The 25,313-nt window shown below is 43.2% G+C and overlaps 32 non-coding genes across 32 annotated transcripts; all 32 read left to right on the top strand.

The window, feature by feature from the left end:
* The first annotated feature begins 459 nt into the window (after nt 1–459).
* Nucleotides 460–547, top strand: trnay-gua (transfer RNA tyrosine (anticodon GUA)). Its single transcript is given in 2 exon segments — nt 460–496; nt 512–547. It is a non-coding gene; the product is annotated as a tRNA-Tyr (tRNA).
* A 221-nt stretch (nt 548–768) lies between these two features.
* Nucleotides 769–856, top strand: trnay-gua (transfer RNA tyrosine (anticodon GUA)). The gene is given in 2 exon segments: nt 769–805; nt 821–856. It is a non-coding gene; the product is annotated as a tRNA-Tyr (tRNA).
* An 831-nt stretch (nt 857–1,687) lies between these two features.
* trnay-gua (transfer RNA tyrosine (anticodon GUA)) lies at nt 1,688–1,775 on the top strand. Its single transcript is given in 2 exon segments — nt 1,688–1,724; nt 1,740–1,775. It is a non-coding gene; the product is annotated as a tRNA-Tyr (tRNA).
* A 1,601-nt stretch (nt 1,776–3,376) lies between these two features.
* trnay-gua (transfer RNA tyrosine (anticodon GUA)) lies at nt 3,377–3,464 on the top strand. Its single transcript is given in 2 exon segments — nt 3,377–3,413; nt 3,429–3,464. It is a non-coding gene; the product is annotated as a tRNA-Tyr (tRNA).
* A 323-nt stretch (nt 3,465–3,787) lies between these two features.
* On the top strand, nt 3,788–3,875 carry trnay-gua (transfer RNA tyrosine (anticodon GUA)). The gene is given in 2 exon segments: nt 3,788–3,824; nt 3,840–3,875. It is a non-coding gene; the product is annotated as a tRNA-Tyr (tRNA).
* Nucleotides 3,876–4,522: 647 nt separating this feature from the next.
* trnay-gua (transfer RNA tyrosine (anticodon GUA)) lies at nt 4,523–4,610 on the top strand. The gene is given in 2 exon segments: nt 4,523–4,559; nt 4,575–4,610. It is a non-coding gene; the product is annotated as a tRNA-Tyr (tRNA).
* A 647-nt stretch (nt 4,611–5,257) lies between these two features.
* trnay-gua (transfer RNA tyrosine (anticodon GUA)) lies at nt 5,258–5,345 on the top strand. Its single transcript is given in 2 exon segments — nt 5,258–5,294; nt 5,310–5,345. It is a non-coding gene; the product is annotated as a tRNA-Tyr (tRNA).
* A 338-nt stretch (nt 5,346–5,683) lies between these two features.
* trnay-gua (transfer RNA tyrosine (anticodon GUA)) lies at nt 5,684–5,771 on the top strand. Its single transcript is given in 2 exon segments — nt 5,684–5,720; nt 5,736–5,771. It is a non-coding gene; the product is annotated as a tRNA-Tyr (tRNA).
* A 647-nt stretch (nt 5,772–6,418) lies between these two features.
* trnay-gua (transfer RNA tyrosine (anticodon GUA)) lies at nt 6,419–6,506 on the top strand. Its single transcript is given in 2 exon segments — nt 6,419–6,455; nt 6,471–6,506. It is a non-coding gene; the product is annotated as a tRNA-Tyr (tRNA).
* Nucleotides 6,507–7,152: 646 nt separating this feature from the next.
* On the top strand, nt 7,153–7,240 carry trnay-gua (transfer RNA tyrosine (anticodon GUA)). Its single transcript is given in 2 exon segments — nt 7,153–7,189; nt 7,205–7,240. It is a non-coding gene; the product is annotated as a tRNA-Tyr (tRNA).
* Nucleotides 7,241–7,988: 748 nt separating this feature from the next.
* trnay-gua (transfer RNA tyrosine (anticodon GUA)) lies at nt 7,989–8,076 on the top strand. Its single transcript is given in 2 exon segments — nt 7,989–8,025; nt 8,041–8,076. It is a non-coding gene; the product is annotated as a tRNA-Tyr (tRNA).
* Nucleotides 8,077–8,414: 338 nt separating this feature from the next.
* On the top strand, nt 8,415–8,502 carry trnay-gua (transfer RNA tyrosine (anticodon GUA)). Its single transcript is given in 2 exon segments — nt 8,415–8,451; nt 8,467–8,502. It is a non-coding gene; the product is annotated as a tRNA-Tyr (tRNA).
* Nucleotides 8,503–8,692: 190 nt separating this feature from the next.
* trnay-gua (transfer RNA tyrosine (anticodon GUA)) lies at nt 8,693–8,780 on the top strand. The gene is given in 2 exon segments: nt 8,693–8,729; nt 8,745–8,780. It is a non-coding gene; the product is annotated as a tRNA-Tyr (tRNA).
* A 338-nt stretch (nt 8,781–9,118) lies between these two features.
* Nucleotides 9,119–9,206, top strand: trnay-gua (transfer RNA tyrosine (anticodon GUA)). Its single transcript is given in 2 exon segments — nt 9,119–9,155; nt 9,171–9,206. It is a non-coding gene; the product is annotated as a tRNA-Tyr (tRNA).
* A 323-nt stretch (nt 9,207–9,529) lies between these two features.
* On the top strand, nt 9,530–9,617 carry trnay-gua (transfer RNA tyrosine (anticodon GUA)). Its single transcript is given in 2 exon segments — nt 9,530–9,566; nt 9,582–9,617. It is a non-coding gene; the product is annotated as a tRNA-Tyr (tRNA).
* Nucleotides 9,618–10,264: 647 nt separating this feature from the next.
* trnay-gua (transfer RNA tyrosine (anticodon GUA)) lies at nt 10,265–10,352 on the top strand. Its single transcript is given in 2 exon segments — nt 10,265–10,301; nt 10,317–10,352. It is a non-coding gene; the product is annotated as a tRNA-Tyr (tRNA).
* A 647-nt stretch (nt 10,353–10,999) lies between these two features.
* Nucleotides 11,000–11,087, top strand: trnay-gua (transfer RNA tyrosine (anticodon GUA)). The gene is given in 2 exon segments: nt 11,000–11,036; nt 11,052–11,087. It is a non-coding gene; the product is annotated as a tRNA-Tyr (tRNA).
* A 338-nt stretch (nt 11,088–11,425) lies between these two features.
* On the top strand, nt 11,426–11,513 carry trnay-gua (transfer RNA tyrosine (anticodon GUA)). Its single transcript is given in 2 exon segments — nt 11,426–11,462; nt 11,478–11,513. It is a non-coding gene; the product is annotated as a tRNA-Tyr (tRNA).
* A 647-nt stretch (nt 11,514–12,160) lies between these two features.
* On the top strand, nt 12,161–12,248 carry trnay-gua (transfer RNA tyrosine (anticodon GUA)). The gene is given in 2 exon segments: nt 12,161–12,197; nt 12,213–12,248. It is a non-coding gene; the product is annotated as a tRNA-Tyr (tRNA).
* Nucleotides 12,249–12,894: 646 nt separating this feature from the next.
* On the top strand, nt 12,895–12,982 carry trnay-gua (transfer RNA tyrosine (anticodon GUA)). The gene is given in 2 exon segments: nt 12,895–12,931; nt 12,947–12,982. It is a non-coding gene; the product is annotated as a tRNA-Tyr (tRNA).
* A 1,265-nt stretch (nt 12,983–14,247) lies between these two features.
* Nucleotides 14,248–14,335, top strand: trnay-gua (transfer RNA tyrosine (anticodon GUA)). Its single transcript is given in 2 exon segments — nt 14,248–14,284; nt 14,300–14,335. It is a non-coding gene; the product is annotated as a tRNA-Tyr (tRNA).
* Nucleotides 14,336–14,982: 647 nt separating this feature from the next.
* trnay-gua (transfer RNA tyrosine (anticodon GUA)) lies at nt 14,983–15,070 on the top strand. Its single transcript is given in 2 exon segments — nt 14,983–15,019; nt 15,035–15,070. It is a non-coding gene; the product is annotated as a tRNA-Tyr (tRNA).
* A 647-nt stretch (nt 15,071–15,717) lies between these two features.
* Nucleotides 15,718–15,805, top strand: trnay-gua (transfer RNA tyrosine (anticodon GUA)). Its single transcript is given in 2 exon segments — nt 15,718–15,754; nt 15,770–15,805. It is a non-coding gene; the product is annotated as a tRNA-Tyr (tRNA).
* A 647-nt stretch (nt 15,806–16,452) lies between these two features.
* On the top strand, nt 16,453–16,540 carry trnay-gua (transfer RNA tyrosine (anticodon GUA)). The gene is given in 2 exon segments: nt 16,453–16,489; nt 16,505–16,540. It is a non-coding gene; the product is annotated as a tRNA-Tyr (tRNA).
* A 1,189-nt stretch (nt 16,541–17,729) lies between these two features.
* Nucleotides 17,730–17,857, top strand: trnay-gua (transfer RNA tyrosine (anticodon GUA)). The gene is made up of 2 exons: nt 17,730–17,766; nt 17,822–17,857. It is a non-coding gene; the product is annotated as a tRNA-Tyr (tRNA).
* A 1,380-nt stretch (nt 17,858–19,237) lies between these two features.
* trnay-gua (transfer RNA tyrosine (anticodon GUA)) lies at nt 19,238–19,325 on the top strand. Its single transcript is given in 2 exon segments — nt 19,238–19,274; nt 19,290–19,325. It is a non-coding gene; the product is annotated as a tRNA-Tyr (tRNA).
* A 221-nt stretch (nt 19,326–19,546) lies between these two features.
* Nucleotides 19,547–19,634, top strand: trnay-gua (transfer RNA tyrosine (anticodon GUA)). The gene is given in 2 exon segments: nt 19,547–19,583; nt 19,599–19,634. It is a non-coding gene; the product is annotated as a tRNA-Tyr (tRNA).
* Nucleotides 19,635–20,473: 839 nt separating this feature from the next.
* On the top strand, nt 20,474–20,561 carry trnay-gua (transfer RNA tyrosine (anticodon GUA)). Its single transcript is given in 2 exon segments — nt 20,474–20,510; nt 20,526–20,561. It is a non-coding gene; the product is annotated as a tRNA-Tyr (tRNA).
* Nucleotides 20,562–21,208: 647 nt separating this feature from the next.
* Nucleotides 21,209–21,296, top strand: trnay-gua (transfer RNA tyrosine (anticodon GUA)). The gene is given in 2 exon segments: nt 21,209–21,245; nt 21,261–21,296. It is a non-coding gene; the product is annotated as a tRNA-Tyr (tRNA).
* Nucleotides 21,297–21,943: 647 nt separating this feature from the next.
* Nucleotides 21,944–22,031, top strand: trnay-gua (transfer RNA tyrosine (anticodon GUA)). Its single transcript is given in 2 exon segments — nt 21,944–21,980; nt 21,996–22,031. It is a non-coding gene; the product is annotated as a tRNA-Tyr (tRNA).
* Nucleotides 22,032–22,675: 644 nt separating this feature from the next.
* trnay-gua (transfer RNA tyrosine (anticodon GUA)) lies at nt 22,676–22,763 on the top strand. Its single transcript is given in 2 exon segments — nt 22,676–22,712; nt 22,728–22,763. It is a non-coding gene; the product is annotated as a tRNA-Tyr (tRNA).
* Nucleotides 22,764–23,952: 1,189 nt separating this feature from the next.
* Nucleotides 23,953–24,080, top strand: trnay-gua (transfer RNA tyrosine (anticodon GUA)). Its single transcript has 2 exons — nt 23,953–23,989; nt 24,045–24,080. It is a non-coding gene; the product is annotated as a tRNA-Tyr (tRNA).
* The last annotated feature ends 1,233 nt before the right edge of the window (nt 24,081–25,313 follow it).

The raw sequence follows: 25,313 nt of genomic DNA on the forward strand, positions 1-25,313 counted from the left end.
TCTTTTCAGAGTACCTCAATGACCAAAAAGTAGGCGGGGAATTCAATGTCCTGAATGTTTAGCATAGGCACTCTGAAGACAGCTGAACATTTTCTAACCAGGATATGGACATTTTCCAAAAGAATTCTACACTGTTAAGCAGGATTTGACCCTTCGATAGCTCAGTTGGTAGAGAGGAGGACTGTAGGTTACATATGTTGACATCCTTAGGTCGCTGGTTCAACTCTAGCTTAAAGGAGGTGTCTTTTACAGGTGGACATTTGCAAAAGAGGCTTAACGACTCAAAACAGGTCATCGGCTGTTCACACATCTTTTCAGAGTACCTCAATGACCAAAAAGTAGGCGGAGAATTCAATGTCCTGAATGTTTAGCATAGGCACTCTGAAGACAGCTGAACATTTTCTAACCAGGATATGGACATTTTCCAAAAGAATTCTACACTGTTAAACAGGATTTGACCCTTCGATAGCTCAGTTGGTAGAGCGGAGGACTGTAGTGTACATATGTTGACATCCTTAGGTCGCTGGTTCAACTCCGGCTCGAAGGAGGAGTCTTTTACAGGTGGAAATTTGCAAAAGAGGCTTAACGACTTGTAACAGATCATCAGCAGTTCACACCTCTTGTCAGGGTACCTCAATGACCAAAAAGTAGGCGGGGAATTCAATGTCCTGAATGTTTAGCATAGGCACTCTGAAGACAGCTGAACATTTTCTAACCAGGATATGGAAATTTTCCAAAAGAATTCTACACTGTTAAACAGGATTTGACCCTTCGATAGCTCAGTTGGTAGAGCGGAGGACTGTAGTGTACATATGTTGACATCCTTAGGTCGCTGGTTCAACTCCGGCTCGAAGGAGGAGTTTTTTACAGGTGTACATTTGCAACAGAGGCTAAACGACTTGTAACAGATCATCAGCAGTTCACACCTCTTGTCAGGGTACCTCGACGTCCAAAAAGTAGGCGGTGCATTAAATGTCCTGAATGTTCAGTATAGGGAATCTGAACAAAGATCCTCAATGACCAAAAAGTTGGCGGGGCATTCAATGTCCTGAATGTTTAGGATCGTAGGACTGTGATTACACATTTTGTCATCCTTAGGTCGCTATTTCAACTCCGGCTCGAAGGAGGAGTCTTTTACAGGTGGACATTTTCAACAGAGGCTTAACGACTCATAACAGATTATCAGCAGTTCACACCTCTTGTCAGGGTACCTCAATGACCAAAAAGTAGGCGGGGCATTCAATGTCCTGAATGTTCAGCATAGGGACTCTGAACAAAGAACCTCAATGACCAAAAAGTTGGCGGGGCATTCAATGTCCTGAATGTTTAGCATCGGAGGTGTTTGGTTACATATGCTGACATCCTTAGGTCGCTGGTTCAACTCTAGCTTAAAGGAGGTGTCTTTTACAGGTGGACATTTGCAAAAGAGGCTTAACGACTCAAAACAGGTCATCGGCTGTTCACACATCTTTTCAGAGTACCTCAATGACCAAAAAGTAGGCGGGGAATTCAATGTCCTGAATGTTTAGCATAGGGACTCTGACCAAAGAACCTCAATGACCAAAAAGTTGGCGGGGCATTCAATGTCCTGAATGTTTAGCATAGGCACTCTGAAGACAGCTGAACATTTTCTAACCATGATATGGACATTTTCAAAACAATGCAACACTGTTAAACAGGATTTGACCCTTCGATAGCTCAGTTGGTAGAGCGGAGGACTGTAGGTTACATATGTTGACATCCTTAGGTCGCTGGTTCAACTCCGCCTCGAAGGAGGAGTCTTTTACAGGTGGACATTTGCAAAAGAGGCTTAACGACTTGTAACAGATCATCAGCAGTTCACACCTCTTGTCAGGGTACCTCGACGACCAAAAAGTAGGCGGTGCATTCAATGTCCTGAATGTTCAGCATAGGGACTCAGAACAAAGTTGAACATTTTCTAACCAGGATATGGACATTTTCCTGAAGGAGGTGGCTTTTACAGGTGGACATTTGCAAAAAGGGCTGAACGACTCAAAACAGGTCATTGGCAGTTCACACCAAAGTTGAACATTTTCTAACCAGGATATGGACATTTTCCAAAAGAATTCTACACTGTTAAACAGGATTTGACCCTTCGATAGCTCAGTTGGTAGAGCGGAGGACTGTAGGTTACATATGTTGACATCCTTAGGTCGCTGGTTCAACTCTAGCTTAAAGGAGGAGTCTTTTACAGGTGGACATTTGCAAAAGAGGCTTAACGACTTGTAACAGATCATCAGCAGTTCACACCTCTTGTCAGGGTACCTCGACGACCAAAAAGTAGGCGGTGCATTCAATGTCCTGAATGTTCAGCATAGGGACTCAGAACAAAGTTGAACATTTTCTAACCAGGATATGGAAATTTTCCTGATGGAGGTGGCTTTTACAGGTGGACATTTGCAAAAAGGGCTGAACGACTCAAAACAGGTCATTGGCAGTTCACACCAAAGTGGATATATGGACATTTTCCAAAAGAATTCTACACTGTTAAACAGGATTTGACCCTTCGATAGCTCAGTTGGTAGAGCGGAGGACTGTAGGTTACATATGTTGACATCCTTAGGTCGCTGGTTCAACTCTAGCTTAAAGGAGGAGTCTTTTACAGGTGGACATTTGCAAAAGAGGCTTAACGACTTGTAACAGATCATCAGCAGTTCACACCTCTTGTCAGGGTACCTCGACGACCAAAAAGTAGGCGGTGCATTCAATGTCCTGAATGTTCAGCATAGGGACTCAGAACAAAGTTGAACATTTTCTAACCAGGATATGGACATTTTCCTGAAGGAGGTGGCTTTTACAGGTGGACATTTGCAAAAAGGGCTGAACGACTCAAAACAGGTCATTGGCAGTTCACACCAAAGTTGAACATTTTCTAACCAGGATATGGACATTTTCCAAAAGAATTCTACACTGTTAAACAGGATTTGACCCTTCGATAGCTCAGTTGGTAGAGCGGAGGACTGTAGGTTACATATGTTGACATCCTTAGGTCGCTGGTTCAACTCTAGCTTAAAGGAGGAGTCTTTTACAGGTGGACATTTGCAAAAGAGGCTTAACGACTTGTAACAGATCATCAGCAGTTCACACCTCTTGTCAGGGTACCTCGACGACCAAAAAGTAGGCGGTGCATTCAATGTCCTGAATGTTCAGCATAGGGACTCAGAACAAAGTTGAACATTTTCTAACCAGGATATGGACATTTTCCTGAAGGAGGTGGCTTTTACAGGTGGACATTTGCAAAAAGGGCTGAACGACTCAAAACAGGTCATTGGCAGTTCACACCAAAGTTGAACATTTTCTAACCAGGATATGGACATTTTCCAAAAGAATTCTACACTGTTAAACAGGATTTGACCCTTCGATAGCTCAGTTGGTAGAGCGGAGGACTGTAGGTTACATATGTTGACATCCTTAGGTCGCTGGTTCAACTCTAGCTTAAAGGAGGAGTCTTTTACAGGTGGACATTTGCAAAAGAGGCTTAACGACTTGTAACAGATCATCAGCAGTTCACACCTCTTGTCAGGGTACCTCGACGACCAAAAAGTAGGCGGTGCATTCAATGTCCTGAATGTTCAGCATAGGGACTCAGAACAAAGTTGAACATTTTCTAACCAGGATATGGACATTTTCCTGAAGGAGGTGGCTTTTACAGGTGGACATTTGCAAAAAGGGCTGAACGACTCAAAACAGGTCATTGGCAGTTCTCACCAAAGTGGATATATGGACATTTTCCAAAAGAATTCTACACTGTTAAACAGGATTTGACCCTTCGATAGCTCAGTTGGTAGAGCGGAGGACTGTAGGTTACATATGTTGACATCCTTAGGTCGCTGGTTCAACTCTAGCTTAAAGGAGGAGTCTTTTACAGGTGGACATTTGCAAAAGAGGCTTAACGACTTGTAACAGATCATCAGCAGTTCACACCTCTTGTCAGGGTACCTCGACGACCAAAAAGTAGGCGGTGCATTCAATGTCCTGAATGTTCAGCATAGGGACTCAGAACAAAGTTGAACATTTTCTAACCAGGATATGGACATTTTCCTGAAGGAGGTGGCTTTTACAGGTGGACATTTGCAAAAAGGGCTGAACGACTCAAAACAGGTCATTGGCAGTTCACACCAAAGTTGAACATTTTCTAACCAGGATATGGACATTTTCCAAAAGAATTCTACACTGTTAAACAGGATTTGACCCTTCGATAACTCAGTTGGTAGAGCGGAGGACTGTAGGTTACATATGTTGACATCCTTAGGTCGCTGGTTCAACTCTGGCTTAAAGGAGGTGTCTTTTACAGGTGGACATTTGCAAAAGAGGCTTAACGACTCAAAACAGGTCATCGGCTGTTCACACATCTTTTCAGAGTACCTCAATGACCAAAAAGTAGGCGGGGAATTCAATGTCCTGAATGTTTAGCATAGGCACTCTGAAGACAGCTGAACATTTTCTAACCAGGATATGGACATTTTCCAAAGGAATTCTACACTGTTAAACAGGATTTGACCCTTCGATAGCTCAGTTGGTAGAGCGGAGGACTGTAGTGTACATATATTGACATCCTTAGGTCGCTGGTTCAACTCCGGCTCGAAGGAGGAGTCTTTTACAGGTGGACATTTGCAAAAGAGGCTTAACGACTTGTAACAGATCATCAGCAGTTCACACCTCTTGTCAGGGTACCTCGACAACCAAAAAGTAGGCGGTGCATTCAATGTCCTGAATGTTAAGCATAGGGACTCAGAACAAAGTTGAACATTTTCTAACCAGGATATGGACATTTTCCTGAAGGAGGTGGCTTTTACAGGTGGACATTTGCAAAAAGGGCTGAACGACTCAAAACAGGTCATTGGCAGTTCACACCAAAGTTGAACATTTTCTAACCAGGATATGGACATTTTCCAAAAGAATTCTACACTGTTAAACAGGATTTGACCCTTCGATAACTCAGTTGGTAGAGCGGAGGACTGTAGGTTACATATGTTGACATCCTTAGGTCGCTGGTTCAACTCTAGCTTAAAGGAGGTGTCTTTTACAGGTGGACATTTGCAAAAGAGGCTTAACGACTCAAAACAGGTCATCGGCTGTTCACACATCTTTTCAGAGTACCTCAATGACCAAAAAGTAGGCGGGGAATTCAATGTCCTGAATGTTTAGCATAGGCACTCTGAAGACAGCTGAACATTTTCTAACCAGGATATGGACATTTTCCGAAAGAATTCTACACTGTTAAACAGGATTTGACCCTTCGATAGCTCAGTTGGTAGAGCGGAGGACTGTAGTGAACATATGTTGACATCCTTAGGTCGCTGGTTCAACTCCGGCTCGAAGGAGGAGTCTTTTACAGGTGGACATTTGCAAAAGAGGCTTAACGACTTGTAACAGATCATCAGCAGTTCACACCTCTTGTCAGGGTACCTCGACAACCAAAAAGTAGGCGGTGCATTCAATGTCCGGAATGTTAAGCATAGGGACTCAGAACAAAGTTGAACATTTTCTAACCAGGATATGGACATTTTCCTGAAGGAGGTGGCTTTTACAGGTGGACATTTGCAAAAAGGGCTGAACGACTCAAAACAGGTCATTGGCAGTTCACACCAAAGTTGAACATTTTCTAACCAGGATATGGACATTTTCCAAAAGAATTCTACACTGTTAAACAGGATTTGACCCTTCGATAGCTCAGTTGGTAGAGCGGAGGACTGTAGGTTACATATGTTGACATCCTTAGGTCGCTGGTTCAACTCTAGCTTAAAGGAGGAGTCTTTTACAGGTGGACATTTGCAAAAGAGGCTTAACGACTTGTAACAGATCATCAGCAGTTCACACCTCTTGTCAGGGTACCTCGACGACCAAAAAGTAGGCGGTGCATTCAATGTCCTGAATGTTCAGCATAGGGACTCAGAACAAAGTTGAACATTTTCTAACCAGGATATGGACATTTTCCTGAAGGAGGTGGCTTTTACAGGTGGACATTTGCAAAAAGGGCTGAACGACTCAAAACAGGTCATTGGCAGTTCACACCAAAGTTGAACATTTTCTAACCAGGATATGGACATTTTCCAAAAGAATTCTACACTGTTAAACAGGATTTGACCCTTCGATAACTCAGTTGGTAGAGCGGAGGACTGTAGGTTACATATGTTGACATCCTTAGGTCGCTGGTTCAACTCTGGCTTAAAGGAGGTGTCTTTTACAGGTGGACATTTGCAAAAGAGGCTTAACGACTCAAAACAGGTCATCTGCTGTTCACACATCTTTTCAGAGTACCTCAATGACCAAAAAGTAGGCGGGGAATTCAATGTCCTGAATGTTTAGCATAGGCACTCTGAAGACAGCTGAACATTTTCTAACCAGGATATGGACATTTTCCAAAGGAATTCTACACTGTTAAACAGGATTTGACCCTTCGATAGCTCAGTTGGTAGAGCGGAGGACTGTAGTGTACATATATAGACATCCTTAGGTCGCTGGTTCAACTCCGGCTCGAAGGAGGAGTCTTTTACAGGTGGACATTTGCAAAAGAGGCTTAACGACTTGTAACAGATCATCAGCAGTTCACACCTCTTGTCAGGGTACCTCGACAACCAAAAAGTAGGCGGTGCATTCAATGTCCTGAATGTTAAGCATAGGGACTCAGAACAAAGTTGAACATTTTCTAACCAGGATATGGACATTTTCCTGAAGGAGGTGGCTTTTACAGGTGGACATTGCAAAAAGGGCTGAACGACTCAAAACAGGTCATTGGCAGTTCACACCAAAGTTGAACATTTTCTAACCAGGATATGGACATTTTCCAAAAGAATTCTACACTGTTAAACAGGATTTGACCCTTCGATAACTCAGTTGGTAGAGCGGAGGACTGTAGTGTACATATGTTGACATCCTTAGGTCGCTGGTTCAACTCTAGCTTAAAGGAGGTGTCTTTTACAGGTGGACGTTTGCAAAAGAGGCTTAACGACTCAAAACAGGTCATCGGCTGTTCACACATCTTTTCAGAGTACCTCAATGACCAAAAAGTAGGCGGGGAATTCAATGTCCTGAATGTTTAGCATAGGCACTCTGAAGACAGCTGAACATTTTCTAAACAGGATATCGACATTTTCCAAAAGAATTCTACACTGTTAAACAGGATTTGACCCTTCGATAGCTCAGTTGGTAGAGCGGAGGACTGTAGTGTACATATGTTGACATCCTTAGGTCGCTGGTTCAACTCCGGCTCGAAGGAGGAGTCTTTTACAGGTGTACATTTGCAACAGAGGCTAAACGACTTGTAACAGATCATCAGCAGTTCACACCTCTTGTCAGGGTACCTCGACGTCCAAAAAGTAGGCGGTGCATTAAATGTCCTGAATGTTCAGCATAGGGACTCAGAACAAAGTTGCACATTTTCTAACCAGGATATGGACATTTTCCTGAAGGAGGTGGCTTTTACAGGTGGACATTTGCAAAAAGGGCTGAACGACTCAAAACAGGTCATTGGCAGTTCACACCAAAGTTGAACATTTTCTAACCAGGAAATGGACATTTTCCAAAAGAATTCTACACTGTTAAACAGGATTTGACCCTTCGATAACTCAGTTGGTAGAGCGGAGGACTGTAGGTTACATATGTTGACATCCTTAGGTCGCTGGTTCAACTCTAGCTTAAAGGAGGTGTCTTTTACAGGTGAACATTTGCAACAGAGGCTTAACGACTTGCAACAGATCATCAGCAGTTCTCACATCTTGTCAGGGTACCTCGACGTCCAAAAGTAGGCGGGGCATTCAATGTCCTGAATGTTCAGTATAGGGACTCAGAACAAAGTTGAACATTTTCTAACCAGGATATGGACATTTTCCTGAAGGAGGTGGCTTTTACAGGTGGACATTTGCAAAAAGGGCTGAACGACTCAAAACAGGTCATTGGCAGTTCACACCAAAGTGGATATATGGACATTTTCCAAAAGAATTCTACACTGTTAAACAGGATTTGACCCTTCGATAGCTCAGTTGGTAGAGCGGAGGACTGTAGGTTACATATGTTGACATCCTTAGGTCGCTGGTTCAACTCTAGCTTAAAGGAGGAGTCTTTTACAGGTGGACATTTGCAAAAGAGGCTTAACGACTTGTAACAGATCATCAGCAGTTCACACCTCTTGTCAGGGTACCTCGACGACCAAAAAGTAGGCGGTGCATTCAATGTCCTGAATGTTCAGCATAGGGACTCAGAACAAAGTTGAACATTTTCTAACCAGGATATGGACATTTTCCTGAAGGAGGTGGCTTTTACAGGTGGACATTTGCAAAAAGGGCTGAACGACTCAAAACAGGTCATTGGCAGTTCACACCAAAGTTGAACATTTTCTAACCAGGATATGGACATTTTCCAAAAGAATTCTACACTGTTAAACAGGATTTGACCCTTCGATAGCTCAGTTGGTAGAGCGGAGGACTGTAGGTTACATATGTTGACATCCTTAGGTCGCTGGTTCAACTCTAGCTTAAAGGAGGAGTCTTTTACAGGTGGACATTTGCAAAAGAGGCTTAACGACTTGTAACAGATCATCAGCAGTTCACACCTCTTGTCAGGGTACCTCGACGACCAAAAAGTAGGCGGTGCATTCACCAAAGTTGAACATTTTCTAACCAGGATATGGACATTTTCCAAAAGAATTCTACACTGTTAAACAGGATTTGACCCTTCGATAGCTCAGTTGGTAGAGCGGAGGACTGTAGGTTACATATGTTGACATCCTTAGGTCGCTGGTTCAACTCTAGCTTAAAGGAGGAGTCTTTTACAGGTGGACATTTGCAAAAGAGGCTTAACGACTTGTAACAGATCATCAGCAGTTCACACCTCTTGTCAGGGTACCTCGACGACCAAAAAGTAGGCGGTGCATTCAATGTCCTGAATGTTCAGCATAGGGACTCAGAACAAAGTTGAACATTTTCTAACCAGGATATGGACATTTTCCTGAAGGAGGTGGCTTTTACAGGTGGACATTTGCAAAAAGGGCTGAACGACTCAAAACAGGTCATTGGCAGTTCACACCAAAGTTGAACATTTTCTAACCAGGATATGGACATTTTCCAAAAGAATTCTACACTGTTAAACAGGATTTGACCCTTCGATAGCTCAGTTGGTAGAGCGGAGGACTGTAGGTTACATATGTTGACATCCTTAGGTCGCTGGTTCAACTCTAGCTTAAAGGAGGAGTCTTTTACAGGTGGACATTTGCAAAAGAGGCTTAACGACTTGTAACAGATCATCAGCAGTTCACACCTCTTGTCAGGGTACCTCGACGACCAAAAAGTAGGCGGTGCATTCAATGTCCTGAATGTTCAGCATAGGGACTCAGAACAAAGTTGAACATTTTCTAACCAGGATATGGACATTTTCCTGAAGGAGGTGGCTTTTACAGGTGGACATTTGCAAAAAGGGCTGAACGACTCAAAACAGGTCATTGGCAGTTCTCACCAAAGTGGATATATGGACATTTTCCAAAAGAATTCTACACTGTTAAACAGGATTTGACCCTTCGATAGCTCAGTTGGTAGAGCGGAGGACTGTAGGTTACATATGTTGACATCCTTAGGTCGCTGGTTCAACTCTAGCTTAAAGGAGGAGTCTTTTACAGGTGGACATTTGCAAAAGAGGCTTAACGACTTGTAACAGATCATCAGCAGTTCACACCTCTTGTCAGGGTACCTCGACGACCAAAAAGTAGGCGGTGCATTCAATGTCCTGAATGTTCAGCATAGGGACTCAGAACAAAGTTGAACATTTTCTAACCAGGATATGGACATTTTCCTGAAGGAGGTGGCTTTTACAGGTGGACATTTGCAAAAAGGGCTGAACGACTCAAAACAGGTCATTGGCAGTTCACACCAAAGTTGAACATTTTCTAACCAGGATATGGACATTTTCCAAAAGAATTCTACACTGTTAAACAGGATTTGACCCTTCGATAACTCAGTTGGTAGAGCGGAGGACTGTAGGTTACATATGTTGACATCCTTAGGTCGCTGGTTCAACTCTGGCTTAAAGGAGGTGTCTTTTACAGGTGGACATTTGCAAAAGAGGCTTAACGACTCAAAACAGGTCATCGGCTGTTCACACATCTTTTCAGAGTACCTCAATGACCAAAAAGTAGGCGGGGAATTCAATGTCCTGAATGTTTAGCATAGGCACTCTGAAGACAGCTGAACATTTTCTAACCAGGATATGGACATTTTCCAAAGGAATTCTACACTGTTAAACAGGATTTGACCCTTCGATAGCTCAGTTGGTAGAGCGGAGGACTGTAGTGTACATATATTGACATCCTTAGGTCGCTGGTTCAACTCCGGCTCGAAGGAGGAGTCTTTTACAGGTGGACATTTGCAAAAGAGGCTTAACGACTTGTAACAGATCATCAGCAGTTCACACCTCTTGTCAGGGTACCTCGACAACCAAAAAGTAGGCGGTGCATTCAATGTCCTGAATGTTAAGCATAGGGACTCAGAACAAAGTTGAACATTTTCTAACCAGGATATGGACATTTTCCTGAAGGAGGTGGCTTTTACAGGTGGACATTTGCAAAAAGGGCTGAACGACTCAAAACAGGTCATTGGCAGTTCACACCAAAGTTGAACATTTTCTAACCAGGATATGGACATTTTCCAAAAGAATTCTACACTGTTAAACAGGATTTGACCCTTCGATAACTCAGTTGGTAGAGCGGAGGACTGTAGGTTACATATGTTGACATCCTTAGGTCGCTGGTTCAACTCTAGCTTAAAGGAGGTGTCTTTTACAGGTGGACATTTGCAAAAGAGGCTTAACGACTCAAAACAGGTCATCGGCTGTTCACACATCTTTTCAGAGTACCTCAATGACCAAAAAGTAGGCGGGGAATTCAATGTCCTGAATGTTTAGCATAGGCACTCTGAAGACAGCTGAACATTTTCTAACCAGGATATGGACATTTTCCGAAAGAATTCTACACTGTTAAACAGGATTTGACCCTTCGATAGCTCAGTTGGTAGAGCGGAGGACTGTAGTGAACATATGTTGACATCCTTAGGTCGCTGGTTCAACTCCGGCTCGAAGGAGGAGTCTTTTACAGGTGGACATTTGCAAAAGAGGCTTAACGACTTGTAACAGATCATCAGCAGTTCACACCTCTTGTCAGGGTACCTCGACAACCAAAAAGTAGGCGGTGCATTCAATGTCCGGAATGTTAAGCATAGGGACTCAGAACAAAGTTGAACATTTTCTAACCAGGATATGGACATTTTCCTGAAGGAGGTGGCTTTTACAGGTGGACATTTGCAAAAAGGGCTGAACGACTCAAAACAGGTCATTGGCAGTTCACACCAAAGTTGAACATTTTCTAACCAGGATATGGACATTTTCCAAAAGAATTCTACACTGTTAAACAGGATTTGACCCTTCGATAGCTCAGTTGGTAGAGCGGAGGACTGTAGGTTACATATGTTGACATCCTTAGGTCGCTGGTTCAACTCTAGCTTAAAGGAGGAGTCTTTTACAGGTGGACATTTGCAAAAGAGGCTTAACGACTTGTAACAGATCATCAGCAGTTCACACCTCTTGTCAGGGTACCTCGACGACCAAAAAGTAGGCGGTGCATTCAATGTCCTGAATGTTCAGCATAGGGACTCAGAACAAAGTTGAACATTTTCTAACCAGGATATGGACATTTTCCTGAAGGAGGTGGCTTTTACAGGTGGACATTTGCAAAAAGGGCTGAACGACTCAAAACAGGTCATTGGCAGTTCACACCAAAGTTGAACATTTTCTAACCAGGATATGGACATTTTCCAAAAGAATTCTACACTGTTAAACAGGATTTGACCCTTCGATAACTCAGTTGGTAGAGCGGAGGACTGTAGGTTACATATGTTGACATCCTTAGGTCGCTGGTTCAACTCTGGCTTAAAGGAGGTGTCTTTTACAGGTGGACATTTGCAAAAGAGGCTTAACGACTCAAAACAGGTCATCTGCTGTTCACACATCTTTTCAGAGTACCTCAATGACCAAAAAGTAGGCGGGGAATTCAATGTCCTGAATGTTTAGCATAGGCACTCTGAAGACAGCTGAACATTTTCTAACCAGGATATGGACATTTTCCAAAGGAATTCTACACTGTTAAACAGGATTTGACCCTTCGATAGCTCAGTTGGTAGAGCGGAGGACTGTAGTGTACATATATAGACATCCTTAGGTCGCTGGTTCAACTCCGGCTCGAAGGAGGAGTCTTTTACAGGTGGACATTTGCAAAAGAGGCTTAACGACTTGTAACAGATCATCAGCAGTTCACACCTCTTGTCAGGGTACCTCGACAACCAAAAAGTAGGCGGTGCATTCAATGTCCTGAATGTTAAGCATAGGGACTCAGAACAAAGTTGAACATTTTCTAACCAGGATATGGACATTTTCCTGAAGGAGGTGGCTTTTACAGGTGGACATTGCAAAAAGGGCTGAACGACTCAAAACAGGTCATTGGCAGTTCACACCAAAGTTGAACATTTTCTAACCAGGATATGGACATTTTCCAAAAGAATTCTACACTGTTAAACAGGATTTGACCCTTCGATAACTCAGTTGGTAGAGCGGAGGACTGTAGTGTACATATGTTGACATCCTTAGGTCGCTGGTTCAACTCTAGCTTAAAGGAGGTGTCTTTTACAGGTGGACGTTTGCAAAAGAGGCTTAACGACTCAAAACAGGTCATCGGCTGTTCACACATCTTTTCAGAGTACCTCAATGACCAAAAAGTAGGCGGGGAATTCAATGTCCTGAATGTTTAGCATAGGCACTCTGAAGACAGCTGAACATTTTCTAAACAGGATATCGACATTTTCCAAAAGAATTCTACACTGTTAAACAGGATTTGACCCTTCGATAGCTCAGTTGGTAGAGCGGAGGACTGTAGTGTACATATGTTGACATCCTTAGGTCGCTGGTTCAACTCCGGCTCGAAGGAGGAGTCTTTTACAGGTGTACATTTGCAACAGAGGCTAAACGACTTGTAACAGATCATCAGCAGTTCACACCTCTTGTCAGGGTACCTCGACGTCCAAAAAGTAGGCGGTGCATTAAATGTCCTGAATGTTCAGCATAGGGACTCAGAACAAAGTTGCACATTTTCTAACCAGGATATGGACATTTTCCTGAAGGAGGTGGCTTTTACAGGTGGACATTTGCAAAAAGGGCTGAACGACTCAAAACAGGTCATTGGCAGTTCACACCAAAGTTGAACATTTTCTAACCAGGAAATGGACATTTTCCAAAAGAATTCTACACTGTTAAACAGGATTTGACCCTTCGATAACTCAGTTGGTAGAGCGGAGGACTGTAGGTTACATATGTTGACATCCTTAGGTCGCTGGTTCAACTCTAGCTTAAAGGAGGTGTCTTTTACAGGTGAACATTTGCAACAGAGGCTTAACGACTTGCAACAGATCATCAGCAGTTCTCACATCTTGTCAGGGTACCTCGACGTCCAAAAGTAGGCGGGGCATTCAATGTCCTGAATGTTCAGTATAGGGACTCAGAACAAAGTTGAACATTTTCTAACCAGGATATGGACATTTTCCTGAAGGAGGTGGCTTTTACAGGTGGACATTTGCAAAAAGGGCTGAACGACTCAAAACAGGTCATTGGCAGTTCACACCAAAGTTGAACATTTTCTACCCAGGATATGGCCATTTTCCAAAAGAATTCTACACTGTTAAACAGGATTTGACCCTTCGATAACTCAGTTGGTAGGGCGGAGGATTGTAGTGTACATATGTTGACATCCTTAAGTCGCTGGTTCAACTCCGGATCGAAGGAGGATTCTTTTACAGGTGGACATTTGCAACAGAGACGAAACGACTCGAAACAGATTATCAGCAGTTCACACCTCTTGTCAGGGTACCTCGCTGCCAAAAAGTAGGCGGTGCATTCAATGTCCTGAATGTTCAGCATAGGGACTCAGAACAAAGTTGAACATTTTCTAACCAGGATATGGACATTTTCCTGAAGGAGGTGGCTTATACAGGTGAACATTTGCAAAAAAGGCTTAACGACTCAAAACAGGTCATTGGCAGTTCAAACCTCTTTTCAGCGTACCTCAATGACCAAAAAGTTGGCGGGGCATTCAATGTCCTGAATGTTTAGCATAGGCACTCTGAAGACAGCTGAACATTTTCTAACCATGATATGGACATTTTCAAAACAATGCAACACTGTTAAACAGGATTTGACCCTTCGATAGCTCAGTTGGTAGAGCGGAGGACTGTAGGTTACATATGTTGACATCCTTAGGTCGCTGGTTCAACTCCGGCTCGAAGGAGGAGTCTTTTACAGGTGGACATTTGCAAAAGAGGCTTAACGACTTGTAACAGATCATCAGCAGTTCACACCTCTTGTCAGGGTACCTCGACGACCAAAAAGTAGGCGGTGCATTCAATGTCCTGAATGTTCAACATAGGGACTCAGAACAAAGTTGAACATTTTCTAACCAGGATATGGACATTTTCCTGAAGGAGGTGGCTTTTACAGGTGGACATTTGCAAAAAGGGCTGAACGACTCAAAACAGGTCATTGGCAGTTCACACCAAAGTTGAACATTTTCTAACCAGGATATGGACATTTTCCAAAAGAATTCTACACTGTTAAACAGGATTTGACCCTTCGATAACTCAGTTGGTAGAGCGGAGGACTGTAGGTTACATATGTTGACATCCTTAGGTCGCTGGTTCAACTCTAGCTTAAAGGAGGTGTCTTTTACAGGTGGACATTTGCAAAAGAGGCTTAACGACTCAAAACAGGTCATCGGCTGTTCACACATCTTTTCAGAGTACCTCAATGACCAAAAAGTAGGCGGGGAATTCAATGTCCTGAATGTTTAGCATAGGCACTCTGAAGACAGCTGAACATTTTCTAACCAGGATATGGACATTTTCCAAAAGAATTCTACACTGTTAAACAGGATTTGACCCTTCGATAGCTCAGTTGGTAGAGCGGAGGACTGTAGGTTACATATGTTGACATCCTTAGGTCGCTGGTTCAACTCCGGCTTGAAGGAGGAGTCTTTTACAGGTGGACATTTGCAAAAGAGGCTTAACGACTTGTAACAGATCATCAGCAGTTCACACCTCTTGTCAGGGTACCTCGACGACCAAAAAGTAGGCGGTGCATTCAGTGTCCTGAATGTTCAGCATAGGGACTCAGAACAAAGTTGAACATTTTCTAACCAGGATATCGACATTTTCCTGAAGGAGGTGGCTTTTACAGGTGGACATTTGCAAAAAGGGCTGAACGACTCAAAACAGGTCATTGGCAGTTCACACCAAAGTTGAACATTTTCTAACCAGGATATGGACATTTTCCAAAAGAATTCTACACTGTTAAACAGGATTTGACCCTTCGATAACTCAGTTGGTAGAGCGGAGGACTGTAGGTTACATATGTTGACATCCTTAGGTCGCTGGTTCAACTCTAGCTTAAAGGAGGTGTCTTTTACAGGTGGACATTTGCAAAAGAGGCTTAACGACTCAAAACAGGTCATCGGCTGTTCACACATCTTTTCAGAGTACCTCAATGACCAAAAAGTAGGCGGGGAATTCAATGTCCTGAATGTTTAGCATAGGCACTCTGAAGACAGCTGAACATTTTCTAACCAGGATATGGACATTTTCCAAAGGAATTCTACACTGTTAAACAGGATTTGACCCTTCGATAGCTCAGTTGGTAGAGCGGAGGACTGTAGTGTACATATATTGACATCCTTAGGTCGCTGGTTCAACTCCGGCTCGAAGGAGGAGTCTTTTACAGGTGGACATTTGCAAAAGAGGCTTAACGACTTGTAACAGATCATCAGCAGTTCACACCTCTTGTCAGGGTACCTCGACAACCAAAAAGTAGGCGGTGCATTCAATGTCCTGAATGTTAAGCATAGGGACTCAGAACAAAGTTGAACATTTTCTAACCAGGATATGGACATTTTCCTGAAGGAGGTGGCTTTTACAGGTGGACATTTGCAAAAAGGGCTGAACGACTCAAAACAGGTCATTGGCAGTTCACACCAAAGTTGAACATTTTCTAACCAGGATATGGACATTTTCCAAAAGAATTCTACACTGTTAAACAGGATTTGACCCTTCGATAACTCAGTTGGTAGAGCGGAGGACTGTAGGTTACATATGTTGACATCCTTAGGTCGCTGGTTCAACTCTAGCTTAAAGGAGGTGTCTTTTACAGGTGGACATTTGCAAAAGAGGCTTAACGACTCAAAACAGGTCATCGGCTGTTCACACATCTTTTCAGAGTACCTCAATGACCAAAAAGTAGGCGGGGAATTCAATGTCCTGAATGTTTAGCATAGGCACTCTGAAGACAGCTGAACATTTTCTAACCAGGATATGGACATTTTCCAAAAGAATTCTACACTGTTAAACAGGATTTGACCCTTCGATAGCTCAGTTGGTAGAGCGGAGGACTGTAGGTTACATATGTTGACATCCTTAGGTCGCTGGTTCAACTCTAGCTTAAAGGAGGAGTCTTTTACAGGTGGACATTTGCAAAAGAGGCTTAACGACTTGTAACAGATCATCAGCAGTTCACACCTCTTGTCAGGGTACCTCGACGACCAAAAAGTAGGCGGTGCATTCAATGTCCTGAATGTTCAGCATAGGGACTCAGAACAAAGTTGAACATTTTCTAACCAGGATATGGACATTTTCCTGAAGGAGGTGGCTTTTACAGGTGGACATTTGCAAAAAGGGCTGAACGACTCAAAACAGGTCATTGGCAGTTCACACCAAAGTTGAACATTTTCTAACCAGGATATGGACATTTTCCAAAAGAATTCTACACTGTTAAACAGGATTTGACCCTTCGATAACTCAGTTGGTAGAGCGGAGGACTGTAGGTTACATATGTTGACATCCTTAGGTCGCTGGTTCAACTCTGGCCTGAAGGAGGTGTCTTTAACAGGTGGACATGTTCAAAAGAGGCTTAACAACTCAAAACAGGTCATCGGCAGTTCAGACCTCTTTTCAGAGTACCTCAATGACCAAAAAGTAGGTGGGGCATTCAATGTCCTGAATGTTCAGCATAGGGACTTTGACCAAAGAACCTCAATGACCAAAAAGTTGGCGGGGCATTCAATGTCCTGAATGTTTAGCATCCGAGGAGTGTTGGTTACATATGTTGACATCCTTAGGTCGCTGGTTCAACTCCGGCTCGAAGGAGGAGTCTTTTACAGGTGGACATTTGCAACAGAGGCTAAACGACTTGTAACAGATCATCAGCAGTTCACACCTCTTGTCAGGGTACCTTAACGTCCAAAAAGTAGGCGGTGCATTCAATGTCCTGAATGTTCAGTATAGGGAATCTGAACAAAGATCCTCAATGACCAAAAAGTTGGCGGGGCAGTCAATGTCCTGAATGTTTAGCATCGTAGGACTGCAGGTTACACATAATGACATCCTTAGGTCGCTGGTTCAACTCCGGCTAGAAGGAGGAGTCTTTTACAGGTGGACATTTGCAAAAAAGGCTTAACGACCCAAAACAGGTCATCGGCAGTTCACACCTCTTTTCAGAGTACCTCAGTGACCAAAAAGTAGGCGGGGCATTCAATGTCCTGAATGTTTAGCATAAGCACTCTGAAGACAGCTGAACATTTTCTAACCATGATGTGGAAATTTTCCAAAACAATGCAACACTGTTAAACAGGATTTGATCCTTCAATAGCTCAGTTGGTAGAGCGGAGGACTGTAAGCATTCAATGTCCTGAATGTTTAGCATCGTAGGTCTGTAGGTTACACATAATGATATCCTTAGGTCGCTGGTTCAACTCCGGCTAGAAGGAGGAGTCTTTTACAGGTGGACATTTTCAACAGAGGCTTAACGACTCAAAACAGATTATCAGCAGTTCACACCTCTTGTCAGGGTACCTCGACGACCAAAACGTAGGCGGTGCATTCAATGTCCTGAATGTTCAGCATAGGGACTCTGAACAAAGTTGAACATTTTCTAACCAGGATATGGACATTTTCCAAAAGAATTCTACACTGTTAAACAGGATTTGACCCTTCGATAGCTCAGTTGGTAGAACGGAGGACTGTTAGTTACATGTGTTGACATCCTTAGGTCGCTGGTTCAACTCCGGCTCGAAGGAGGAGTCTTTTACAGGTGAACATTTGCAACAGAGGCTTAACGACTTGCAACAGATCATCAGCAGTTCTCACATCTTGTCAGGGTACCTCGACGTCCAAAAGTAGGCGGGGCATTCAATGTCCTGAATGTTCAGTATAGGGACTCAGAACAAAGTTGAACATTTTCTAACCAGGATATGGACATTTTCCTGAAGGAGGTGGCTTTTACAGGTGGACATTTGCAAAAAGGGCTGAACGACTCAAAACAGGTCATTGGCAGTTCACACCAAAGTTGAACATTTTCTAACCAGGATATGGACATTTTCCAAAAGAATTCTACACTGTTAAACAGGATATGACCCTTCGATAGCTCAGTTGGTAGAGCGGAGGATTGTAGTGTACATATGTTGACATCCTTAAGTCGCTGGTTCAACTCCGGATCGAAGGAGGATTCTTTTACAGGTGGACATTTGCAACAGAGACGAAACGACTCGAAACAGATTATCAGCAGTTCACACCTCTTGTCAGGGTACCTCGCTGCCAAAAAGTAGGCGGTGCATTCAATGTCCTGAATGTTCAGCATAGGGACTCAGAACAAAGTTGAACATTTTCTAACCAGGATATGGACATTTTCCTGAAGGAGGTGGCTTTTACAGGTGGACATTTGCAAAAAGGGCTGAACGACTCAAAACAGGTCATTGGCAGTTCACACCAAAGTTGAACATTTTCTAACCAGGATATGGACATTTTCCAAAAGAATTCTACACTGTTAAACAGGATTTGACCCTTCGATAACTCAGTTGGTAGAGCGGAGGACTGTAGGTTACATATGTTGACATCCTTAGGTTGCTGGTTCAACTCTAGCTTAAAGGAGGTGTCTTTTACAGGTGGACATTTGCAAAAGAGGCTTAACGACTCAAAACAGGTCATCGGCTGTTCACACATCTTTTCAGAGTACCTCAATGACCAAAAAGTAGGCGGGGAATTCAATGTCCTGAATGTTTAGCATAGGCACTCTGAAGACAGCTGAACATTTTCTAACCAGGATATGGACATTTTCCAAAAGAATTCTACACTGTTAAGCAGGATTTGACCCTTCGATAGCTCAGTTGGTAGAGCGGAGGACTGTAGGTTACATATGTTGACATCCTTAGGTCGCTGGTTCAACTCTAGCTTAAAGGAGGTGTCTTTTACAGGTGGACATTTGCAAAAGAGGCTTAACGACTCAAAACAGGTCATCGGCTGTTCACACATCTTTTCAGAGTACCTCAATGACCAAAAAGTAGGCGGAGAATTCAATGTCCTGAATGTTTAGCATAGGCACTCTGAAGACAGCTGAACATTTTCTAACCAGGATATGGACATTTTCCAAAAGAATTCTACACTGTTAAACAGGATTTGACCCTTCGATAGCTCAGTTGGTAGAGCGGAGGACTGTAGTGTACATATGTTGACATCCTTAGGTCGCTGGTTCAACTCTAGCTTAAAGGAGGTGTCTTTTACAGGTGAACATTTGCAACAGAGGCTTAACGACTTGCAACAGATCATCAGCAGTTCTCACATCTTGTCAGGGTACCTCGACGTCCAAAAGTAGGCGGGGCATTCAATGTCCTGAATGTTCAGTATAGGGACTCAGAACAAAGTTGAACATTTTCTAACCAGGATATGGACATTTTCCTGAAGGAGGTGGCTTTTACAGGTGGACATTTGCAAAAAGGGCTGAACGACTCAAAACAGGTCATTGGCAGTTCACACCAAAGTTGAACATTTTCTACCCAGGATATGGCCATTTTCCAAAAGAATTCTACACTGTTAAACAGGATTTGACCCTTCGATAACTCAGTTGGTAGGGCGGAGGATTGTAGTGTACATATGTTGACATCCTTAAGTCGCTGGTTCAACTCCGGATCGAAGGAGGATTCTTTTACAGGTGGACATTTGCAACAGAGACGAAACGACTCGAAACAGATTATCAGCAGTTCACACCTCTTGTCAGGGTACCTCGCTGCCAAAAAGTAGGCGGTGCATTCAATGTCCTGAATGTTCAGCATAGGGACTCAGAACAAAGTTGAACATTTTCTAACCAGGATATGGACATTTTCCTGAAGGAGGTGGCTTATACAGGTGAACATTTGCAAAAAAGGCTTAACGACTCAAAACAGGTCATTGGCAGTTCAAACCTCTTTTCAGCGTACCTCAATGACCAAAAAGTTGGCGGGGCATTCAATGTCCTGAATGTTTAGCATAGGCACTCTGAAGACAGCTGAACATTTTCTAACCATGATATGGACATTTTCAAAACAATGCAACACTGTTAAACAGGATTTGACCCTTCGATAGCTCAGTTGGTAGAGTGGAGGACTGTAGGTTACATATGTTGACATCCTTAGGTCGCTGGTTCAACTCCGGCTCGAAGGAGGAGTCTTTTACAGGTGGACATTTGCAAAAGAGGCTTAACGACTTGTAACAGATCATCAGCAGTTCACACCTCTTGTCAGGGTACCTCGACGACCAAAAAGTAGGCGGTGCATTCAATGTCCTGAATGTTCAACATAGGGACTCAGAACAAAGTTGAACATTTTCTAACCAGGATATGGACATTTTCCTGAAGGAGGTGGCTTTTACAGGTGGACATTTGCAAAAAGGGCTGAACGACTCAAAACAGGTCATTGGCAGTTCACACCAAAGTTGAACATTTTCTAACCAGGATATGGACATTTTCCAAAAGAATTCTACACTGTTAAACAGGATTTGACCCTTCGATAACTCAGTTGGTAGAGCGGAGGACTGTAGGTTACATATGTTGACATCCTTAGGTCGCTGGTTCAACTCTAGCTTAAAGGAGGTGTCTTTTACAGGTGGACATTTGCAAAAGAGGCTTAACGACTCAAAACAGGTCATCGGCTGTTCACACATCTTTTCAGAGTACCTCAATGACCAAAAAGTAGGCGGGGAATTCAATGTCCTGAATGTTTAGCATAGGCACTCTGAAGACAGCTGAACATTTTCTAACCAGGATATGGACATTTTCCAAAAGAATTCTACACTGTTAAACAGGATTTGACCCTTCGATAGCTCAGTTGGTAGAGCGGAGGACTGTAGGTTACATATGTTGACATCCTTAGGTCGCTGGTTCAACTCCGGCTTGAAGGAGGAGTCTTTTACAGGTGGACATTTGCAAAAGAGGCTTAACGACTTGTAACAGATCATCAGCAGTTCACACCTCTTGTCAGGGTACCTCGACGACCAAAAAGTAGGCGGTGCATTCAGTGTCCTGAATGTTCAGCATAGGGACTCAGAACAAAGTTGAACATTTTCTAACCAGGATATCGACATTTTCCTGAAGGAGGTGGCTTTTACAGGTGGACATTTGCAAAAAGGGCTGAACGACTCAAAACAGGTCATTGGCAGTTCACACCAAAGTTGAACATTTTCTAACCAGGATATGGACATTTTCCAAAAGAATTCTACACTGTTAAACAGGATTTGACCCTTCGATAACTCAGTTGGTAGAGCGGAGGACTGTAGGTTACATATGTTGACATCCTTAGGTCGCTGGTTCAACTCTAGCTTAAAGGAGGTGTCTTTTACAGGTGGACATTTGCAAAAGAGGCTTAACGACTCAAAACAGGTCATCGGCTGTTCACACATCTTTTCAGAGTACCTCAATGACCAAAAAGTAGGCGGGGAATTCAATGTCCTGAATGTTTAGCATAGGCACTCTGAAGACAGCTGAACATTTTCTAACCAGGATATGGACATTTTCCAAAGGAATTCTACACTGTTAAACAGGATTTGACCCTTCGATAGCTCAGTTGGTAGAGCGGAGGACTGTAGTGTACATATATTGACATCCTTAGGTCGCTGGTTCAACTCCGGCTCGGAGGAGTCTTTTACAGGTGGACATTTGCAAAAGAGGCTTAACGACTTGTAACAGATCATCAGCAGTTCACACCTCTTGTCAGGGTACCTCGACAACCAAAAAGTAGGCGGTGCATTCAATGTCCTGAATGTTAAGCATAGGGACTCAGAACAAAGTTGAACATTTTCTAACCAGGATATGGACATTTTCCTGAAGGAGGTGGCTTTTACAGGTGGACATTTGCAAAAAGGGCTGAACGACTCAAAACAGGTCATTGGCAGTTCACACCAAAGTTGAACATTTTCTAACCAGGATATGGACATTTTCCAAAAGAATTCTACACTGTTAAACAGGAATTGACCCTTCGATAACTCAGTTGGTAGAGCGGAGGACTGTAGGTTACATATGTTGACATCCTTAGGTCGCTGGTTCAACTCTAGCTTAAAGGAGGTGTCTTTTACAGGTGGACATTTGCAAAAGAGGCTTAACGACTCAAAACAGGTCATCGGCTGTTCACACATCTTTTCAGAGTACCTCAATGACCAAAAAGTAGGCGGGGAATTCAATGTCCTGAATGTTTAGCATAGGCACTCTGAAGACAGCTGAACATTTTCTAACCAGGATATGGACATTTTCCAAAAGAATTCTACACTGTTAAACAGGATTTGACCCTTCGATAGCTCAGTTGGTAGAGCGGAGGACTGTAGGTTACATATGTTGACATCCTTAGGTCGCTGGTTCAACTCTAGCTTAAAGGAGGAGTCTTTTACAGGTGGACATTTGCAAAAGAGGCTTAACGACTTGTAACAGATCATCAGCAGTTCACACCTCTTGTCAGGGTACCTCGACGACCAAAAAGTAGGCGGTGCATTCAATGTCCTGAATGTTCAGCATAGGGACTCAGAACAAAGTTGAACATTTTCTAACCAGGATATGGACATTTTCCTGAAGGAGGTGGCTTTTACAGGTGGACATTTGCAAAAAGGGCTGAACGACTCAAAACAGGTCATTGGCAGTTCACACCAAAGTTGAACATTTTCTAACCAGGATATGGACATTTTCCAAAAGAATTCTACACTGTTAAACAGGATTTGACCCTTCGATAACTCAGTTGGTAGAGCGGAGGACTGTAGGTTACATATGTTGACATCCTTAGGTCGCTGGTTCAACTCTGGCCTGAAGGAGGTGTCTTTAACAGGTGGACATGTTCAAAAGAGGCTTAACAACTCAAAACAGGTCATCGGCAGTTCAGACCTCTTTTCAGAGTACCTCAATGACCAAAAAGTAGGTGGGGCATTCAATGTCCTGAATGTTCAGCATAGGGACTTTGACCAAAGAACCTCAATGACCAAAAAGTTGGCAGGGCATTCAATGTCCTGAATGTTTAGCATCCGAGGAGTGTTGGTTACATATGTTGACATCCTTAGGGCGCTGGTTCAACTCCGGCTCGAAGGAGGAGTCTTTTACAGGTGGACATTTGCAACAGAGGCTAAACGACTTGTAACAGATCATCAGCAGTTCACACCTCTTGTCAGGGTACCTTAACGTCCAAAAAGTAGGCGGTGCATTCAATGTCCTGAATGTTCAGTATAGGGAATCTGAACAAAGATCCTCAATGACCAAAAAGTTGGCGGGGCAGTCAATGTCCTGAATGTTTAGCATCGTAGGACTGCAGGTTACACATAATGACATCCTTAGGTCGCTGGTTCAACTCCGGCTAGAAGGAGGAGTCTTTTACAGGTGGACATTTGCAAAAAAGGCTTAACGACCCAAAACAGGTCATCGGCAGTTCACACCTCTTTTCAGAGTACCTCAGTGACCAAAAAGTAGGCGGGGCATTCAATGTCCTGAATGTTTAGCATAAGCACTCTGAAGACAGCTGAACATTTTCTAACCATGATATGGAAATTTTCCAAAACAATGCAACACTGTTAAACAGGATTTGATCCTTCAATAGCTCAGTTGGTAGAGCGGAGGACTGTAAGCATTCAATGTCCTGAATGTTTAGCATCGTAGGACTGTAGGTTACACATAATGATATCCTTAGGTCGCTGGTTCAACTCCGGCTAGAAGGAGGAGTCTTTTACAGGTGGACATTTTCAACAGAGGCTTAACGACTCAAAACAGATTATCAGCAGTTCACACCTCTTGTCAGGGTACCTCGACGACCAAAACGTAGGCGGTGCATTCAATGTCCTGAATGTTCAGCATAGGGACTCTGAACAAAGTTGAACATTTTCTAACCAGGATATGGACATTTTCCAAAAGAATTCTACACTGTTAAACAGGATTTGACCCTTCGATAGCTCAGTTGGTAGAACGGAGGACTGTTAGTTACATGTGTTGACATCCTTAGGTCGCTGGTTCAACTCCGGCTCGAAGGAGGAGTCTTTTACAGGTGAACATTTGCAACAGAGGCTTAACGACTTGCAACAGATCATCAGCAGTTCTCACATCTTGTCAGGGTACCTCGACGTCCAAAAGTAGGCGGGGCATTCAATGTCCTGAATGTTCAGTATAGGGACTCAGAACAAAGTTGAACATTTTCTAACCAGGATATGGACATTTTCCTGAAGGAGGTGGCTTTTACAGGTGGACATTTGCAAAAAGGGCTGAACGACTCAAAACAGGTCATTGGCAGTTCACACCAAAGTTGAACATTTTCTAACCAGGATATGGACATTTTCCAAAAGAATTCTACACTGTTAAACAGGATATGACCCTTCGATAGCTCAGTTGGTAGAGCGGAGGATTGTAGTGTACATATGTTGACATCCTTAAGTCGCTGGTTCAACTCCGGATCGAAGGAGGATTCTTTTACAGGTGGACATTTGCAACAGAGACGAAACGACTCGAAACAGATTATCAGCAGTTCACACCTCTTGTCAGGGTACCTCGCTGCCAAAAAGTAGGCGGTGCATTCAATGTCCTGAATGTTCAGCATAGGGACTCAGAACAAAGTTGAACATTTTCTAACCAGGATATGGACATTTTCCTGAAGGAGGTGGCTTTTACAGGTGGACATTTGCAAAAAGGGCTGAACGACTCAAAACAGGTCATTGGCAGTTCACACCAAAGTTGAACATTTTCTAACCAGGATATGGACATTTTCCAAAAGAATTCTACACTGTTAAACAGGATTTGACCCTTCGATAACTCAGTTGGTAGAGCGGAGGACTGTAGGTTACATATGTTGACATCCTTAGGTTGCTGGTTCAACTCTAGCTTAAAGGAGGTGTCTTTTACAGGTGGACATTTGCAAAAGAGGCTTAACGACTCAAAACAGGTCATCGGCTGTTCACACATCT

The sequence above is a fragment of the Limanda limanda genome, chromosome 10, assembly GCF_963576545.1.
Source record: "Limanda limanda chromosome 10, fLimLim1.1, whole genome shotgun sequence".
Lineage (NCBI taxonomy): Eukaryota > Metazoa > Chordata > Actinopteri > Pleuronectiformes > Pleuronectidae > Limanda > Limanda limanda.